This window comes from Spermophilus citellus (assembly GCF_964194105.1).
Source record: "Spermophilus citellus genome assembly, chromosome: 12".
In the NCBI taxonomy this organism is placed as follows: Eukaryota; Metazoa; Chordata; class Mammalia; order Rodentia; family Sciuridae; genus Spermophilus; species Spermophilus citellus.
In genome coordinates this window covers 98,830,960-98,850,402 of record NC_138198.1, presented here as the reverse complement: position 1 = coordinate 98,850,402, position 19,443 = coordinate 98,830,960, and the positions used below count along the sequence as shown (strand labels likewise).

General features: G+C 32.4%; 1 pseudogene across 1 annotated transcript; it reads left to right on the top strand.

Moving 5' to 3' along the window:
* Positions 1 to 1,916: 1,916 nt before the first annotated feature.
* LOC308631664 (SOSS complex subunit B2-like) lies at positions 1,917 to 2,594 on the top strand (annotated as a pseudogene). The gene has a single exon. The product of its transcript is annotated as an SOSS complex subunit B2-like (transcript).
* Positions 2,595 to 19,443: the final 16,849 nt, after the last annotated feature.

The following is a 19,443-nucleotide window of genomic DNA, read 5'->3' as shown; positions in this document are numbered from 1 at the left end:
CCAGGCCTTCCTTTGAAATCTTGGTGAGAGATTCCATGGCCTCCTAGCTCCAGCATCCAGCAATCCTGCAGAACCAGTACCATGTGATTGCTACCAAGATCTGCTGCCATCTTGAGCATCTGCCAGGGACCACAGCTACAACAGCCTGAAAGTACATCCATGGCTGAGCACAGTGTAAAAACTTTCTAGCCCTCACCTCCCCAACTCCTGTAAGAAAAATGTCACACTGCTCACTTATCAAAAGAATTTTTACTTTTACTCCCTTGAGCCTGATATGGGTGTGGCCTTTCCAATTCCTGAGATGCTCTCAATCCATCTTTTCTATGGTTTCTGTTCAACATATTTAGCATTTCTTAAGGGTGGTAGTGTCTTTAATGACTTCAACTTCCTTATCCCTAGTTTTATTCCCATCTTTCAGGGAATAAAAAGAAAAAAAAGGAGAAGGTAGTCTGAATTAGGGAGAAGTAGTCAAATATACATTATTATTTTCTGAAACATGATAACTGGCAATTTTTTAAAAAGTAAGAAAAATCGTTTTTATACATTATTTCTATTTCTATTGTTTGTAAGGATACTCCAGGTGATGATGAAAAGAAGAAAATTAAAAAATAAAAATATGTGGTGTAGATAATAAAATTTATATGGGAAATTAATGGAATTTAAATAGCCCAAAAAATTTTTGAAAAAAAAAAACTAAATTAGGTTACTCACCCTACTAATTCGTATTTCATAAAGGTACTCTAATCCAAACAGTGTAACATTGTGAAGAGAAAGACACATAGATCAGTAAAATGGAGTAGAGAGGATAATACAATCAGATCCAAATATGTTCAAAAACCTTTTGGCAAATACAAAGGGGATTAAATGGAAACAAAGAAGATTTTCTGAGATTATTTTATCAGGACAATCAGACATCCCTAATGCTTATTTCAAAACTTATGGAAGAATTACAAAAATAAATTCAAAATGCATTATAGATATTAATATAAAACTTTAAACTGTAAAAATCAGGAAAATCTTGGTGACCTTAAGTTAGATAGCTAGTCCTAAGATATAACATCATATGAAGAATTCATAAAAATCTACTGAAAAGTTGGACTTCATAAAGACTACCAGTCAAGGTCTTGTTTGCAAAAGTCATGTTCAACAGAATGAGAAGACCACTTATATTCAAGCAGAAAATGTTCATGTATCATAGATCAAAAGACTTATATTCAGAATATATAAAATATTTTTGAACTCACCAATAAAAACCAAATAGGTCACACAATCAATATGATCAAAAGATTTGAAAAGTCATTCACCAAACAGGATGTAAGGAAGATAAATGAGCATAAGAGAAGATGCTCAACATTATTAGTTATACTGAAAAAAAATCAAGAAAAACTACGAAGTGATATACATTTTAAGGTGGCTTTAAAAAATTGAAAATACAAAGTGCTGACAAAGATAATAAACTGAGATTTTCATAAATTGTTGGTGACAGGGTAAAATGTTTTCATTTTGCAAGAATTTGGCCATTCTTCATAAAGTTAAACTTATTTCACCATTTGAATCAGAGTTCTATTCCTAGGTATCTGTCCAAGTAAAGTAAAACCTCATGCAAACGTTTGTACAAAAAGTTTGTAGTGATTTCACTTGCATTCTTTAAAAATCGGATGTATTTTTTAATACATAATAGTACATTCATAAATTGGAATACTACTCAATAATAAAAATGAATGAGATCATAGAATTATCATATAATAGAACAACACTATTCTTACATATTTCACCATTCTTGCATATATAATCAAAATTAAAACATGTCCATGAAAAATTTCTAAATAAATGTCTGTTTATTATAGTTAACAAGTTGAGTCTTTGGTCTTAATATTAGTGAGCTTCGTTGGAATGCAGCCCAACCTTGCAGGTAAACTCGATACGCATCCTTGGGGAAAGGATGTCTGACACTTTATACTGGAAGGGGTGGTGAACTTCAAAAAATTGGAGAATTTTGTATGGTTTATTCAGAAGTGCCAAATTTCAGTGAGCCCAACCCAGATTATCGAGGACCGCAGAACTAAGGGGCACACAATGAACAGAAGACTAATTCCATGAATAGTAATATAGGTACAGGTACATTTGGATCAGTGGGAAATAGCCTTCAAACTGGCCCTGAATCAAGGGGATACCAACTTTCATATGCTGGTAGAAGCAATGTCCGGGGACCTATCAATACACAGCTACCAGAAGCTGCTAATAATCAAATAGTCATGACCACAATAAGTAATGGCAAGGACCCTCGCAGAGCCTTTAAAAGATGGCCTATGCCAAATAGTCACATGTAGTTTTCAAACTACGTGCCCTACTTGAACACTTAGTGCACTTTTATTTATTGTTAACTGTGAAAAATATGTCCTTTATTGGTTTCCTTTTACGTTTTTGGTTTGTTAAGAAGAGTGGTTTTTTTATAGCAAAACTGTTAAGCTGCTCAAGTCTCCTGTTGAATGGGAACACTGAAAAGTAGGGGCATATATTTTTAGAGCAAAAAAGTTATTGGATATCCTCTAAAAATTGCACCCATCTCAAGGGTGAGTTATTTAAAACATCAGCTTTATAGCCTGTATGAATTTTGTAATATTTCACATAAGGCTTAATGGGAGATGTTCTTTGTCGTAAATTCAGATATTGCCAACTAAAGCAATAACCACCAAAAAAACAAAACAGAAACTTGGTCAATGCCAACAGTAGTTTTTGAGTGTGTGTTACTCCGAGAATGAATGATTTTGTTGAGTGACTGCCATTAAGATTTCCCAAGAAATGAATCATCTTAAATGAATCATCCTAAATTGTTTCATTACCAAAAAAGATTATCAGAATTATGGAACAGAATGCAATCTGTATTGTAATATGTAAGTTTTAGAAGAAAGCTACTTTGCTTTATTTTCAGATAGTGCTCTTAACATTTGTTATTAGCGTGGATTATATTGAAAGAAAATTTTAAAAGAGGCCTTGAATATTTATTTTTGAATCTACCATGTTAAATATTGAGATGTTTAATTTGAGAGAGTTATAAAGTCATAATAAACATTGGTCATAATAAACATTGATCTAATTATTTTTAAAAATAATTTTGGTGAATGTAGTGAAGGTGATTCAAATTGAATTCACATATTAATATGCAGTCTTAAGTTATAGATCCTAGGTATTTACAGGTACTCAGCCTGAACTGAAAATCCTAGGTGGTACTTCAATTTGAAGTTTGTGTGTGTTGTCAAAAGTTTCTGAACACAATTCACATAGCCTTATTAAATAGCAAAAGTTAAATGACAAAGAAGTGATTACAGATTTATTTAGAAACTTTAAGGTGGAATTTATTTATGTGTCATAAATGGTACTCACTTCTACTTTTTACTGTAGGGTGGTTAACTGGCAAATTTTTTCTTTTGTTTAGAATTTACCTCTTCTTAAATATTATCTCTTGAATAAAACTTGCATTAATGTTAAAAAAAAACAAGTTGAAGCAATCCAAATGTGTATAAATTGATAATAAATGGATAAATAACAAGAAAAAATATATATGTGTACCCCAAAGGGAGGTAATTTATTGATAGCACAAATGAAGTTCTTATACATGGTATAATATTGATGGACCTTGAAAATATTATTCTAAATGAAAGACTCAAGAACAAAAGACTATATATTTTATAATTCGGTTTTATATGAAATAACCAGGTAAGCAAACCCAGAGTGACAGAAACATTGGTGGTTTTCTAGAGTCATGCGTTTGGTGGGATATGGCAGGGTGTTGGAGATAAAGAATGATTGCTAATGGTTACGGGCTTTCTTTTGGGAGTGATGTTGAAGTGTACTAAAGTTGATTATATTGATTTTTGACCAACTCTAGGAATATTCCAACAAAAATTAAATTATTTAAAAACACATCTAATAAGAAAATCCTAGGATATTTTTAACTCAATAAAATTAAAAATGATGAAATGAGACATGGATAAATGCAACAGTATTGATGAATGTCAAAGGCAGTATTGAGTCAACTCGTTTGACTAAAAATTCATCACAAAGTTATATAATACTGTATAATTCTATTTGAATTACAGTTTCTGGAAAAGACAAATTCATGGGGCTGGAGAACAGCTTCATGTTTATCTGGAATTAGAAGTTAGAGGAAGATTGTCTACAAAGGGTAGTGAGAAGGAATTTTCTTGAGTGATGGACCTGTTTTGGGTCCTGATGTTGATGGTAGTCACCCAAATGTGATCATGTGTCCAATCTCATAGAAATGTATAATAAAAGATTCTGTGCCATACATAAACATTTCTAAGCAAAAAAAAAAAAAAATTAAAAAGTAGAAGAATGTGTTTGGCAGAAAACATCAACATGTAAATGAATTTTGCCTCTTTGTAACGTGGGAGAAATTTTCCTTATTTTTTAAACTTACAAAATGTTGATGTGATATGACCAATAAGTTGTTGCTGAGAAGTTGTCAAATGTCACACTTGGTAAGGACATTCTACCAAAAATAGCATGAGGGGACAAGGAAGCCCCACCCCCATCCTTCCTGGGCTCTTTGTGTCTGACTTCTGTTCTGCACCCAGAAGGTCATAAGGGCCCCTCTGTTCTTGTTATTGTTAAAATCAACCTCATTGACTACTTCCACTTGTGCTTATCCATCTTGTGTGTTATCTGTATTAGATAAGAAGAATCTTAAATGCAAGGATAAAAAATGTATACTATAATTGAGAAATCCTCACTATTATAAAACCAAAGAAATTGGACAGATGATCAGTTTAGCTCAATCTTAAAAGTTTAAATTAGCAGAAAGGGAGTGTTACCAAGGCTGAGAAGCAGATGTTTGATGGAATTACTGGCTTATAGTGCCTCTCCATTATTTTCATTTCTTCTTAATATAGGTAAGGTCTGTATTTTACCTCCAACTTTAGATGAATAACAATGATTACTGTTTCTGGAATGTTTTTTTGAACTATATTTTGAAAGTAATTTAATTATGTAAGCATGCTGACTTGACTTTTAGTTATCAATTCACTGATGTGAATTTAAATAAATCTCTTCAGACATATTGTCATATCAATATCTTCTTCTCACCTTGGTTTGTCTAAATTTGGAAATAGTATAGCCTAGTAGACCACAGTAATTTACTTTTCAGCATTTCAATTTCATTATATTAAAAATGATGATAACCTGTCTACTTGAGCTACCAAACTAAAAGAATCGTTGTCCCAATAGCATGTAACCACTCAGTCACTCTTACCAAAAGTCTGAGTGGTAAGACAGAATATCCTCTTTCATTCAGTCCTCTGTAACTGTTAGTCCAGATCTCTTATGATACAGTCTCAGCATCGTAAGTATATTCCTTGCCTGTCCCCAGTTGCATTATTCTGCACTGTCTCAAATAAGGTCTTCAATTTTGCATGGATTACTATGATAAATTCCTATCTTGATTCCCTGTTATAAATAAATCTCTTATAACCATCAACGATCTCCCAACTTTATCCCCATTTTCATGTCATGCTATGCTCTTCCTAAGTAAAGATCTAACCATGTCTCTTGATCTCTTTAAAGTTCATCTAAAACTACAATGCAGAATGGAGGTCAAACCCCTTCCATTATTGCATTAAAATTAAACACAAATCTGTCCTCTGAGTTTTCTCTGTAGTTTCTTCTCCTACCAATGCCCTTAGAAATGTGTTCTGTTCAGATTATAGTCAACAGCATGAAAATGAATAAAGACATGATCCTGTACCATACTTTTTGTGGCACAACTATACATTTTGCTAAAAATGTTTGTCTGCCTTCCCTACATCCTTTTTATTTTTCTAATGTCAATTTGTGATTAAAACAAACCATGAAATTCATTTCAAATTACCAAGGAAATTCTCTCAACCATCAGCTAAGTTAGAGGACCTGTATCATTACTTACTGAGTATTGATTCCTGTTATCATAGTTTTTATTATATGGACTCCTGCCCTTTCTCCTCCCTAGATTGTAATCTTCATAAAGGAAACAACTATGTTTTCTCACTTGTATATCTAACACATTAGAGTTACTTTGTACAACAGAGATAATTTTTGAATGAATGTATGTTATATGTGAAAAAAAAATTGGAACTATGAAAAACTTTAAATACAAATCAATATTATTATTACCACTTACAGATTATGTATTAGAGTGAATGACATTTGACCCCTCCAGCTAAATATGATTGTCCTCTCTTGACACATATTTCTGATGATGCCAGATATCAAGTTCTGATAAAATAATGCAAGATATTGGAATTCACTTTCCCCCTTGATGTTTACTGATTGATTTTGAGCAAAGGTCTTAATTTCTGTGAACCATATATCATCTGTAGAATGGGAATATTAAGTTCTATTTTGCAAAATGATCATTAGGATAAAAATATACATTAGTGATTGTGTACATATATGCATACATGACTGGTAGTTTTTTCTCTATATATTATTTGAAATGAAATATGTAGGCATTGGTGAAAGTGTAGCTGCTATTATTGTTATTGTCATTTAAACACAAATTTAGAGGAATAAGCAAGAAGTTTTCCTCATATCTGGGTGGTGAGTTTATATCCTAGGTATATTTGTGGCTTGGGGCACTGTTCATAAAACAGAAATATGGGATGCCAGATATTGTGTGCTGCCATATGAGTCACATTTTATCCTTAAGATATAAGAAGAGAAGAATTTTGCAGAGAACTGAATTGTCCATATTATTTATTGATATACATGCTACTCTCTCTTATGCACCAACTGATCTAGGTATTGGGTTTATTTTTATAAATGAACTTGATAAATAATTAAATATGGAACTGCCCCTGCTATTCTGTCCTTGGCCTCCTGGGGCATTAAGAATTCATGCCTCTTTTGACCCGCAAGCTTCTACTTCTATTTCAGTAGCCTGTATGGCATCTGAGAGAAGCCTTGTCTCTCAGCTGAATTGTGTAGTGTTTTTCTGATGTGTAAAGTGTTGACCTGGGGGAAGCCTCTGCACTCATTTTCATTAGTGATCTAAACACATTTAGAGAGTAGGGTAGGGGGTGGCCAACAGATTATTTGCTTCTCAGCATGGTAAAACTACCTTATTGTCACTGCCTACTGGCTCAGAAGAAATCAGCCTCCCAAGTAAGCCACTCTTCTGCATTTCACTGGGCTATTAGTGCTGTTATCAGGTTCCTGAGGATCATCAGTGAGGACCAACTTTCCACTGATTAATCAGGCAGGACATGGCCCCCAGGAATGGAGCTGATCCTTTGCCTGAGCTGCTTATTCCTCTGCCTCTGTTCATTTCAGGTTTCTCTTTGCATCTGTTTTGAGTTATGTACAGGTAGACTAACATTTAGTGATAGTAGATACAATCTTGTTTTTAGAGTTACAAGATCCTTTTCTACTTAATTTTTTAGCACCTAAGTATCAGCTATTGGTATATTAGAATTGGAAAGCATGACTCTTTCCTATCTGGTGTTCAAAAATCATTTTTCCTTGTCTTAGAGGTAGGTTTTACAGTTCAGCTTGCACACAACCTCCTGATTAGGTGCATTGTCTTATAACCTGAATTCCTGGAAAGCATGGGTTGGGTATTATCGTAGCCCACATTTAGGGGCAAGACAGAAATTCAGAGGAGAATTCAGTTTTCTCTCTGTAGAAGTTTCTGTCATTTTTCCTGTCTTTCACCCATAAAACATTTTTTTCTACTTAAATAAATTTCTTTCAAAAAATACCCAAAATGATACAGTGGAACAAAATTGTTCAAAGTCCATTTGAACAGGAATCATATTAATTTCCGAATTGTTCCTGGGATTGTTGGCGATCAGTATTCAGCCTTGGGCATGGCTGTTTTGCAAGTGAGCCAAACAACAGCAGGATCTCTGCCACTCAATCCTTTCTAGTCCTGCAGATATGATCACTGGTCAGAGGCCTCCTGCTGACCTCTCTGCTGTCTGCCTGCACATCTCTCAATCTCTGACCTGGTCCCTCTTCTCCTAGCAAGAATTTTCTTTTTCTTTCTTTTTTAAACCAAGAAATAAAAAAATATATTTTCCCCCCAGATATCATCTGTTTTGATGCACATGGAAATTTCAATTTGCTGAAGGTAGTAGATTCCCTAGGCTCCATCCTCAAAGATTTTGGTAGAAAAGTGTGGGAAGTAGGGGTGGAGAGTTCATGGTAAAAAACAAACAAACAACAACAACAACAACAAAAAAAAAAACCCAGCATTTTTAATCAGCATTGAAATGGATTCAGGTACAGTGATCCTGAACACACTTGGAACAAAATTGCTGAGGGCAGGAAATCTGTTCTTTTATTTTGAATTACTGTATATATTTAAGGTTCTCAACATGGTGTTTTGAGGTACGTGCACATAATGAAATGATTACTAAAATCAAATAAGTTAACATATCCATCACCTCACAGTGTCATTTTTTGTGTATGTGTGATGAGAATACATAAACTCTTTCTTATCAATTTCTAGCATGTAATACAATAACGTTGACAATAGTCCTCATGAGGTACATGAACTCTCTAAACTAGTTTATCCTACTCACTGCAACTTTGAACCATTTGACCTATATCTTGCCTCTTCTTTGCCTCTGAAAACCAGTAATCTTCTCCCTATGTCTGTATAGTTGACTGTTTTTAGATTTCACATAAAAAATGATATCAGGGAACATTTTTTAAAATTCTGTGTCTATTTATTTTACTTAGCATAATACCCTCTAGGTTTATCCCTGTTGCTGCAAATGGCAGAATTTTCTTTTTTAAGATTGAGTAATATTTCATTATAGATAAATAAAGATGTACACCCACAATTTCTTATTACTTTCATCTGCCAATTGACACTTAATATGCTTCTGTGTTTTGGTGATTGTGAATAAGGCTCAGTGACCATGGTAATATTGGTGTCTCTGCAAAATATCAGTTTTGTTTCCTTTGTATATATGTATATATACAGAAGTAGGATTGCTATATCATATAAGTAGTTTCTATATTTCTATTTTGTTGTTGTTGTTGTTGTTGTTGTTGCTCACGGAACTGCTTCTCTGTTTCCATAATAGCTGTACCTATGCACATTTCCACCAACAGTTTGCAAGGGTCCCTTTTCTCCACATTCTGGAAAACACCTACTACCTCTTGTTGTTTGATAAAAGCTATTATAACAGATGTGAGATGATATCTCATTGTGGTTTTGACTTCTATCTCTCTGAAGATTTGTGACATACAATTTTTCTTAGATTTGTTCACCATTGTATCTTATCTTTGGGAAAATGTTTATTTTGTTAATTTGCCCATTTTTAAATTGGATTATTGTGATTACTCTTTGCTACTGTGTTGTATGAATACCTTATATATTTTGAATATTAACTCCTTATCAGATGTATGTTTGCTATTCTTTCTCCATTTGTAGTCTTTCTTTTATTGATTGTTTCCTTCTCTATGCAGAAGCATTTTGGTTTGATGTAATCCCACCTGTTTGCTTTTGCTTTCATTGCCTGAGTTTTGGGTGCGCATCCCCCCCCCCAAAAAAAAAAAATTGCTGCCGTAGCAAATGGTAAAGAGTAGAGTTTTTCCTTACGCTTTGTTCTAAAAGGTTTCAGAACAAAACTGGATTTTTGTTTTTTTATTTGCTTTTACAATGCTTAATTTCTTTCAAGATGTTCCAAGATAATTTATATTTGTTATCACATTAATATTTACAGAACTCTTGTGAGTGTAATATTATTATATTAACTACATTTATCAGGTAGGTGAGGGAAAAAAAAAACCCTAAGGATGAGAAAGTTAAAGTACTTGGCCAAGGTTACACAGTCAGTGCACAGCAGTGCTGGGATGAGAACCCAAGTCCATCAGATTCAAAATCTCCTTCTTCCCACTGCATCATGCAGCCTCCTCATGTCCAAGGCTGCCAAGATGCTTGCCAGTGAATCTGGCAAGTTCTCACTTTGGCACTCTCCCTCTCTCCTATCTATATCCTTCTGTGCCTCCATAAGGACTAAATATCCATATATTTTTGGGTTTAGTCCCAAATAATGTGGGCAAGGGTGAAGAAAATTGAAAGAAAATACCTTATTTGCTCTCCAGGATTATGAATTTTATTGGCAAAGACAGGTGTCACACATAACAGTATTTACAAAGAGCAAATGAAAATAAATGTGAGTATGACTTGGTACCAACTTGATTTTGAGATAAAAATATGCCCTGTTTTTTTTTTTTTTGTTGTTGTTGTTTTTTAACTTAAAATTGGTGCTGATGTTCTGGAGATTTCCTACATAGCGATGGTGGCATGTGTCACTATGAAAAGTTCAAGTTTCTAATTCTGATTTTTATAAGCAAAATATTTGAAATAATGTCTCCTAAACATGTGGGCCATATTATTTCTGAGAATATTCTTTTAAAACAGAAAATTTGAGCAGCATTTAATGTGAACACACTGATCATCTTGGCCGATCGAAGTGATTAAAACAGGATTCTCTCTGCAAATACAGGAAAGGAGTCACAGACAAGTACAATCCATACCATGCCACAGAAACTCTGAGGCACTCAGTACAGCAAGCTAGAGTGTCAGCATCCCAGGAACACAAAGTGATTAAATAATCCAAAGGGCAGAATAATGTAACCATGAATAGAATAGAAATTTAAAACTGAGCTCTAAAGAAGGAGAAACACAGAGGTAATAAAATAGAGAAGAGAAATAAAGGCAAAAGCATTAATAAGAATTTGATACCACTAGGAAATGCAATAAACTCAGGCCTGAAAAGCTGCAGACTGGGATTTTCATACACAGAGACCAGGTGCAGGAAATGTTCATGTTGTCTTAACATAGAACATTCTCTACCTTTCCTTGGGAGCCTGTATGATATTTCCCTACATCTAAAAGTATTTCTAATAGGATAATACTATAGGAGTTTTATTCTGACTGGTATGGAAAGGTATAAAAAATGGTGTAAATTGGAAATTGCTGAACTTTCAAAAAAAAAAAAAGAAATTAAACCTCTAAAACATTTAATGCCAAAAATAAAGGTTATTTTGAAATTTTTAAGAAATTGAGTTCATGTAACTCAGGTGGCTCTTTGGCTAATTAGACATGTTTAATGTTTGGTTTAATATAAACAGATACATTTCTGATTTCTTAGGATTAGATATACACATGCCAGTAGATTTTTTTTCTAACCAAATAAAATGGATTCACCAGTATTGAAAATCTTAGTGCTACTTTTAAATGTTTAGAATTGTTAAACATATAAATTCATGAGGCCACAATGAACCATTATTCTGACAAACTATTTCAGTGGTGATTATGTTTGTATTAGGTCAACTTGAAGATAGGATTAAAAATCTTTATCCAAGTAAAATACTTGAACTAATGATAACTTGAGTTAGATAATAAATAATAATTATATACTGTTATTTGTAACATAAATTACTGAAAACATAAATACAAAACAAATTTTAAGTTTATATACTTTTGTCTCATTTGTATGTAGTTAGTAGTAATTCTGCATATTAGGATATGATAACAAATATGTTCATTTTGATACTTTGAAAAGTTCTACAGTAATAAATATGTGTGAACATAAAAATTTGTAAAGGTTTGTAAAAATTAATTTTATTTATCATGGTAGAAGCTGGAGGAGATTTGACAGCTTATTTGTGAGGATTAAAGAAAGTTTTAGTATCAAATGATATAATAACACAAACTTAGAATTGTTTTTTTCTGTTAAGGTGAAAAAAAATGATTTTTTTATTATTGATCTATCATTAAAAAGAAGTTATAAAAGGTACATCTTATCTTCTGTATAATCTGCCTAGATAACAAATATCATGACTGTTAGCAGAAGAAATGTCTATGGTTCATGTTTATTTCATTATGTCCTTGATTACTAAGCAAAAAAAAAAGTTTCTTACTTAAGAATTGAAGGTTTTTGGAAATCATGTTACCTGTTTCATTCACTTTTAGCATATTTTCCCATCAGTTTCATTAAAAAGGTTGTAAAATATTAATGAACTACAACATATGATCCTATATTACTTGAATGTCCAAATCTCCTGAAAACTTTTGATATTTTTCTTCCCCAAATCAAATATAAATGACATATTTTGAATCTCAAACTGTCCTTCAGATATCCCAGGGGGTTGTTGGAAAACCACAAAGATTTTCACTTTCACCTTGTAGAAGTGAGGTGTTAGAAATAATTAGGATTGTTTGATATGTAACTTTTGCTAAGTTGTATGGGAATTGTCAAATCAGAAGCCTTCCCTAGGTTAAATTTGCATGGGTAAAATGATATTAATATAAATAGTGCAGAAATAGTATGCAGCATGTAGTATGTACTAAGAAATTTGCCTTTGCCTTCTGTTATGGGTTGGATATGAGTTCAACCCCAAAAGCTCATGTATGAGACAAGGCAAGAATGTTCAGAGGTGAAATGTTAGGAGAGTGTGAAGCTTATCAGTGGATGAATCCATCCATAGGGAATAATAATATGGCAATTGTAGGCAGGTGGCATGTGGCTGGGGGGAACAGGTCACTGGCGGCGAGACCTTGAGTTATATATTTTGCCCCTGGGGGGCAGAGCTCTCTCTGCTCCCTGGTTGTCATGTTCTGAGTTGCCACACTTTCCACCATGATATTTTAAGTCAGTTTGTCATGTGCAAGTAGTGTTTTTCTTGGAATCATGATTTTACTTTGATGCTTGCCTAAAAACTCTTTTGATCAGCCAAAGACACAACGTGCGACTGAATCTGTCAGAAGACCATGGAAAAATACACCAGATCCCTGTGGGTGCAGATTCTAATGGTACCAAACAACTTTGAGATCATACCAATGGACTGAGTTAGAATTTCCACAAAGATGTATGTGGGTTCATGACATGACTAACTCAAGAGTTAGAAAGTTAAGAACTGATTACATGGAGTGGAATTCATTGAAAAGAAATCATTGTTCTCTTTGCAGTACGGTATGTGTTTTAATGTTGTAATATTTTTTTATTTAAGGAAACATTTATCTCTTTTCTCTTAACCTATTTATAGCAATATATATGCTATAACTCACAACGAATTAATAGACTGTCCTTTTGAAAAATAAAACATTTACAAATGATATCTTATTCTTACCACCCATTTCAGAATCTAAATAAAATATAAAACAAGCATGTATAAAATATTTAAAGGAATAAAAATAGACTCTCAAATGAAAGAACAAAAGAGTGTGAAAAAATACCAGAAATTATATAATATAAATAATACATTATATATAAATAATAGATATATGATCTTGAAAAATATATAAATATGTTATATATGTATGTATATGCATATATTAGTATATCTTATTGGGGTGGGGTAAAACTAAATAAAAAATTGCAAGTATAAGACTTGTAGGACAGATATGGCAATAGGTAAATATTTCCCCAAATGCAACAGAGAAATAGATTGATGATGCATTTGTAGAGTAGCAAAACAGACACTGTAAGTTTTCCTCTCAAGTCTCTACACCAAAAACTATTCATTTGCATGTGGATGATTCTTTTAGATGTAATCTCCTGGGGGCTCTTTGAGTGCATTCCTTGGTTGCTTGATTTTGCCTGAACCACATAGGAAAAGCTGTCAAAAAATAAATAATTTGTCTATGGGAGTAGCCTTCAATCAATATTAGATGGGAGCTGGTAGATAAATGCCACATGTTCTGAGCCATAGTCAATAATGCCTCTCTTGAGGTACCCAGGAGAATTGAGTTTCCATTGCTTATAGCGGTGATCTGCCAATTCTCTCTGTTAGTCTAGTAGGGCAACCATTAGAAAGTACCACAACCTGGATGGCTTGAACAGCAGAGATTTGTTTTTTCAGAATTCTGAAGGATAGAATTTGTGGTTGTCCTCTTCCCATGTTGTCATAGGGTTTCCTTCTGTGACGTCTATTATGGGCTGAACAGTCCCCCTTCCCCCCTGAAATTCACACTCTAAAGCCCTAATGCCCAGCAATTCAGGTTACTGCATTAGGAGATATGTACATTAGGCACTTATGTCCAGATGAAGCTATCAGGATTAATCAAACTGATATCCTTATAAGAAGAGGAAATCTGGGCACAAAGGAAGACATCAGGTGTGCATCAATGCACACCAGGACAAAGCAAGTGTGGACACAGTGTAAAGGTGACCATCTCTAAGCCAAAGAGACAAGCCTCAGGAGAAGCCTAACTGCCAACACTGTGACCTTGAACTACTATCCTCCTGAATTGCGAGAAAACAAATTTTTGTTGTTTAAATCATTCCGTCATTGATATTCTGTTAATAGCAGTTTTGATAAAAAAAAACATAGTCATGTGTGTTCTAATCTCATTTTATAAGGACAACAGTCAGATTGAATTAGAGAACACCCATATTACCTCATTTTACCTTAGTTCTCCTTTAAGGACATCATTTCCAATACAATCACAGTCTATGGTACTTGGGGTTAGGACTTCAACAAACATATAAATCTGGTGAGGAGGGAGACTCTATTCTACCATAATACTGATCATCCTAATCTCACACTCTCCTCACTGCTATTTGTGGATCCCTGGGATTATTCCTAATAAACTAGTTGCAATAAACTGTATCACAATCTGCCTTGGAAGAGTCTGAACCTAAAACATGTGACTTGGAGAAGAAAAGGAAGAAGATTAAGACATGTTCCCCAAACCTCATAGAATACGAAGCTGGAGAAAAGGAAGAAGAGATATTTGAAAATATTGTGGTCTGGGACTTGTAAAACATCCCTCTATGGGACTTCTCCTCCGGCCATTCTGTAGCTCCACCCTTGCCACCAACCTGTTGCCTTCCATAATTCCACAGAGGGATGAGGAAGGTTACAATGAATTCAGCAACTCTTTTAAAACTGATCTGGCCAGGCATGATGGTGCATGCCTGTAATCCAAGCAACTCTGGAAGCTGAGGAAGGAAGCTAACAAGTCGAAAGCCAGCCCCAACTGCTTAGCAAGGCCCTAAGCAATTTAGTGAGATCCTGTCTCAAAATAAAAAATATATATTTTTTAAAAAGGAGTGGGGATATGGCTAAGTGGTTAAGTGCCCCTGGGTTCAATCCTCCACATAAAAAGAAAAAAGAAAACAATTGATCCATTGTAGGGAAGTCTGTCCCTTGGTCACCCTCACGGTAAAAAAACCTGAAAAGTATGAATAACCTGTGTGCCTTGCTACCAAGTTATTGCCGTAAAAAAGGAAACAATAGATTTTTGTGGATAACTATTGTTTCTGTCTTATGCATCATGGTGATATTACAGAATAAAAATTGCAAAGGCAAAAAAATATATAAAATTTCATCATGTATTAGAGAAAAAAATATATTATTTACAAAAGGACAACAAATAAATCAAAATAGAATTTTCATTAAATGTATCTAGAAAATTCTTAGTAAATCATTTGTGAATTCAATATTTGAAGAAAATGATGTTTAAAATTGAGGGTAAATTAAAGCATTTACAATAATAATATATTATTATATTAAATATACTATTATAACAAAAATATTATTGAATCCAAAAAATATAATGAAAACATTTGGACTGAGTAAATAAGTTGTATTTAAAATAGCTGAAAATAATAAATACCTTTTATCATGTTATAAATTTTATGTATTTCTAATTACTCCTACTCTATTGAAAGGTGTTTATTGCTTTACATGAAACTATTTGAATTGGATCAAATAATTGTATGTATTTGTTGAAGTCATTTTAAGATCATTGATCTGTTGGTGTTTTGTACATATCAATATGTTTACTCATGTTAAATTATTTTGTATTTATCTTATATCTTTTAAATATGAGTAAAAATTATATATATAATATTACAAAATACACCTCCTTTTCATTATAACTGAAAATATTTATAAATAATTTCTGTATGTTTTAGGCTACTAGGAAATAATACATTTTAAAAATGAAAACAATAAAGAATGATCAGAAAAAAGTATAATTATTAAATTTAAATGCCTTCTTTTTAAGATTACGTATCTCTATTAATCTATCTTCAGAGAAAATTAGGAGAAACAAAACAAAATAGTGGAATTTTTAAAAAACAGATAATAAAATAGACATGTCAAAATTAATAGAATATTGCCAAAGCAATATTGAAAAGAAATTTACTAGCACTGAATATTTATATCAATGAAGAAAAAAACTACATTAAAATCCCAATTAAAATATTTGAAAACAAGCAAAATGGTAAAATGTCATTGTTAGATGTATTTATTAGATGGAAATGGTATTATTTTACTTACAGTTCCTGCTTTTATTGTTATTATTTCTTCTGCTTACTTTTTCTTTACTATTTTGCTCATATTCAAATATTTATTAAAGAAATGCAAAACTTTCAATATTAGTAAATCCAATAATAAAATTCTTTGTACTCTTAATAGAATTATTGAGAAAAGTATTATTAGTAAATCCAATAATACAATTCTTTGTACTCTTACTAGAACTATTGAGGAAAGTAATATGGTCACAGCTGCAAATTCTTACAAAGTATCTAGCAAAATTCAATGTACTTAGAGATTATTATGTTTTAAATATTAGGTGTCCCTCAAAAACTTACATGTGAGACTGTGTGAGAAAGTTTATAGGTGAAATGATTAGGTATGAGAGCTTAAACATAATCAGTGTATTAATCCCCTGTTCAGTATTAACTGGATGGTAACCACAGGCAGGTAGGATAGGGCTAGAGGAGATGGATCACTGGAGACATGCTGTTGGGGTATATATTTTGTCCCTGGTATAGAAATCTCTCTGCTTCTTGGTGCCATATTTCCAGTTGCTTTCCTCTGCCACACCCTTCTGCAATGGTTTTCTGACTCTCCTCTGGCCCAGAGTCACAGAGTCATTATCTGTGGACTAAGACCTCTGAAACTATGAGCCCATAAATAAACTTTTCCTCCTCTAATTGTTCTTGTCAGGTCCTTTGGTCACAGTGGCAAAAAAAAAAAAAAAAAAAAAAAAAAAAAAAAAAAAAAAAAAACCTAAAACAGAGATCTAAGCACTGAAATATACTAAAGTACTAAAGTACTTTAAAAAAATTAAAAATATGCAAAAACTTTATAAGGAAAAATTTTAAATATTGGGAAAGCAAAACTACATTTGAAAGGATTGAAAGGCTGTCTTTGCATATTGTGACTCAACACCATATAATTGATGCTAAATTCTTATTTTTTTATGTATTACGTTTTATTGCTATAAAAATGCCAAATCTTACTTTGCAGTTAACATTGATTTTAAAGTTACATACATGTAACTATCTATATGTTTTAATTTTTATGGATGCATTGTCAGTATACATAATAATGGGATTCATTGTGACATATTTATAGGTGTATTTAATGTAATTTGGTCAATTTTATTCTTGGTAGATAGTGTTTTGTTCATTAATGGTTTTCTGGCTATGGTGGTTTCTCTATTTTATTTCTGCTTGCTCATAGTGTTTTGTTTATTAATGGTTTTCTGGATATTATGTTTTTTATATGTCTAAGTGGAAATTAAGATAAGTTACAGATCTTATACAAAAAGTATATTTATGCATCAATCAATAAGCAGGCCAAAAATAAATAGGAAAAGAAGTGCATTCAGATATATGCTTAAGTGCATTTGATAATATGTTTTATGATAAATTTATCATCTCAATGGTTTAAAATTGTATAATTCAATTACCATTTAGAGTAATATATAAATTCTGTATAAATATCACACCATATGTCAATAAAAATTTTAAATGAATCAGAGGCTTATATGAAAAATAAAAATATAGGATAATTAAAGAAGGAGAAAATAACATGTTTATTTGAGACAAAGAAAAACATCATGATGCAAATAAGAAGCTGAAAAGAGAGAGATAATGAGAAAACTTTTTTTACAGCAAAAATAATCACATCCAAAGTCCAAAGAAATAGCAAAAAAAAGGCAAAAGACATTTGAAGTTTTTATCAGAATTAAAAACCTTATATATTATAAACCAAAACTTGTAAGCAACAAGTAAAAATATTGCCAGCAGTCTAACATAAATTGGGTAAACATAATGGTTTACAGAACAAAAAGTAAAAATCCTTAAACATATGAAGAATGACAAGGTTTTGTATATTAAGAATATGACATATTAAGCCGGGCATGGTGGCGCAGACCTGTAATCCTAGCAGCTTGGACGACTGAGACAGGAAGATTTCGAATTCAAAGTCAGCCTCAGCAATTTAGCAAGGCACTAAGCAACTCAGTGAGACCCTGTCTCTAAATAAAATACAAAATAGAGCTGGGGATGTGTCTCACATTGAGTATCCCTGAGTTAAATTCCCAGTACAGAAAAAAAAAAAAAAAGAATGACATATTAACTCATACTGATGCACCATTTTTATGATATTCTATTGGCAAGGCTGTGGGAAATGTGAATTTTAAATGTTGGTTCTGTGAGAAGATCAATAAAATTTTTAGGAACTTACCTAGATAAAGCAGGGATTGGGGTTAGGTGAAAAGACTTAAATTTTCCAAATTAGAAAATTAGAAACAAGGGCTGGGGTTGTAGCTCAGTGGTAGACCGCTTGTCTCACATGCATGAGACACTGGGTTCAATCCTCAGCACCACATAAATAAACAAAAGTATTGTGTCCATCTACAACTAAAAATAAAAAGTATTTAAAATAAAAAAGAAAATTAGAAACAAAAGCAGATACATCACTACAAACCCAGCAAGAAGATTATAAGAAAAAAACAAAAAACATTATGAACAATTCTAGGCCACCAAAGTAGACAGCTTAGATGCAGTGAACAAGTTCCTAGAAAGAAAGAATTTAATCAAGACTAAACCAAGAAGAATCAGAAAAATCTAAATTGATTGAAGAAATAGTGAATTTGAAATAATAATTAAAACTTTTCTCATAGACTTGTAGGGCCCTGATGACTTCAGTAGTAAATTCTGTCAAATATTTAAAAATGAAATAATGGCAACCATTTAAAAACTTTTTCATAAAGTCAACAATTAAAAATAAAAACCAGTTTCCAATCTTATCTATGAAGTCATTTACATTGATACTAAAATCAGACTAAACAGGATTAAAGAAGAAATCTATAGACCAAGATTTCCCATCAATATGGATTCAAAAATCTTAAACTGTTTTTTAAAAATGAAGGCAGCAACATAAAAAAAGATTTATGCCTCATGATCAAAGATAATTTATACTAGCAATGCAAATTGGTTCAATATCTGGAAATGATTTAATGTAATACATCATATTAATAGAATATAGACTAAAATTACATGATCACCTACATAGATTCAGTGAAAAAAAAAACCCAACCATTTGACAAAGTGGTGATAAAATTCTTAATAAGAAAGGCATAAGATAAGAAAGGCCTAGGAAAGAAAGGCAATTTCTGAATAT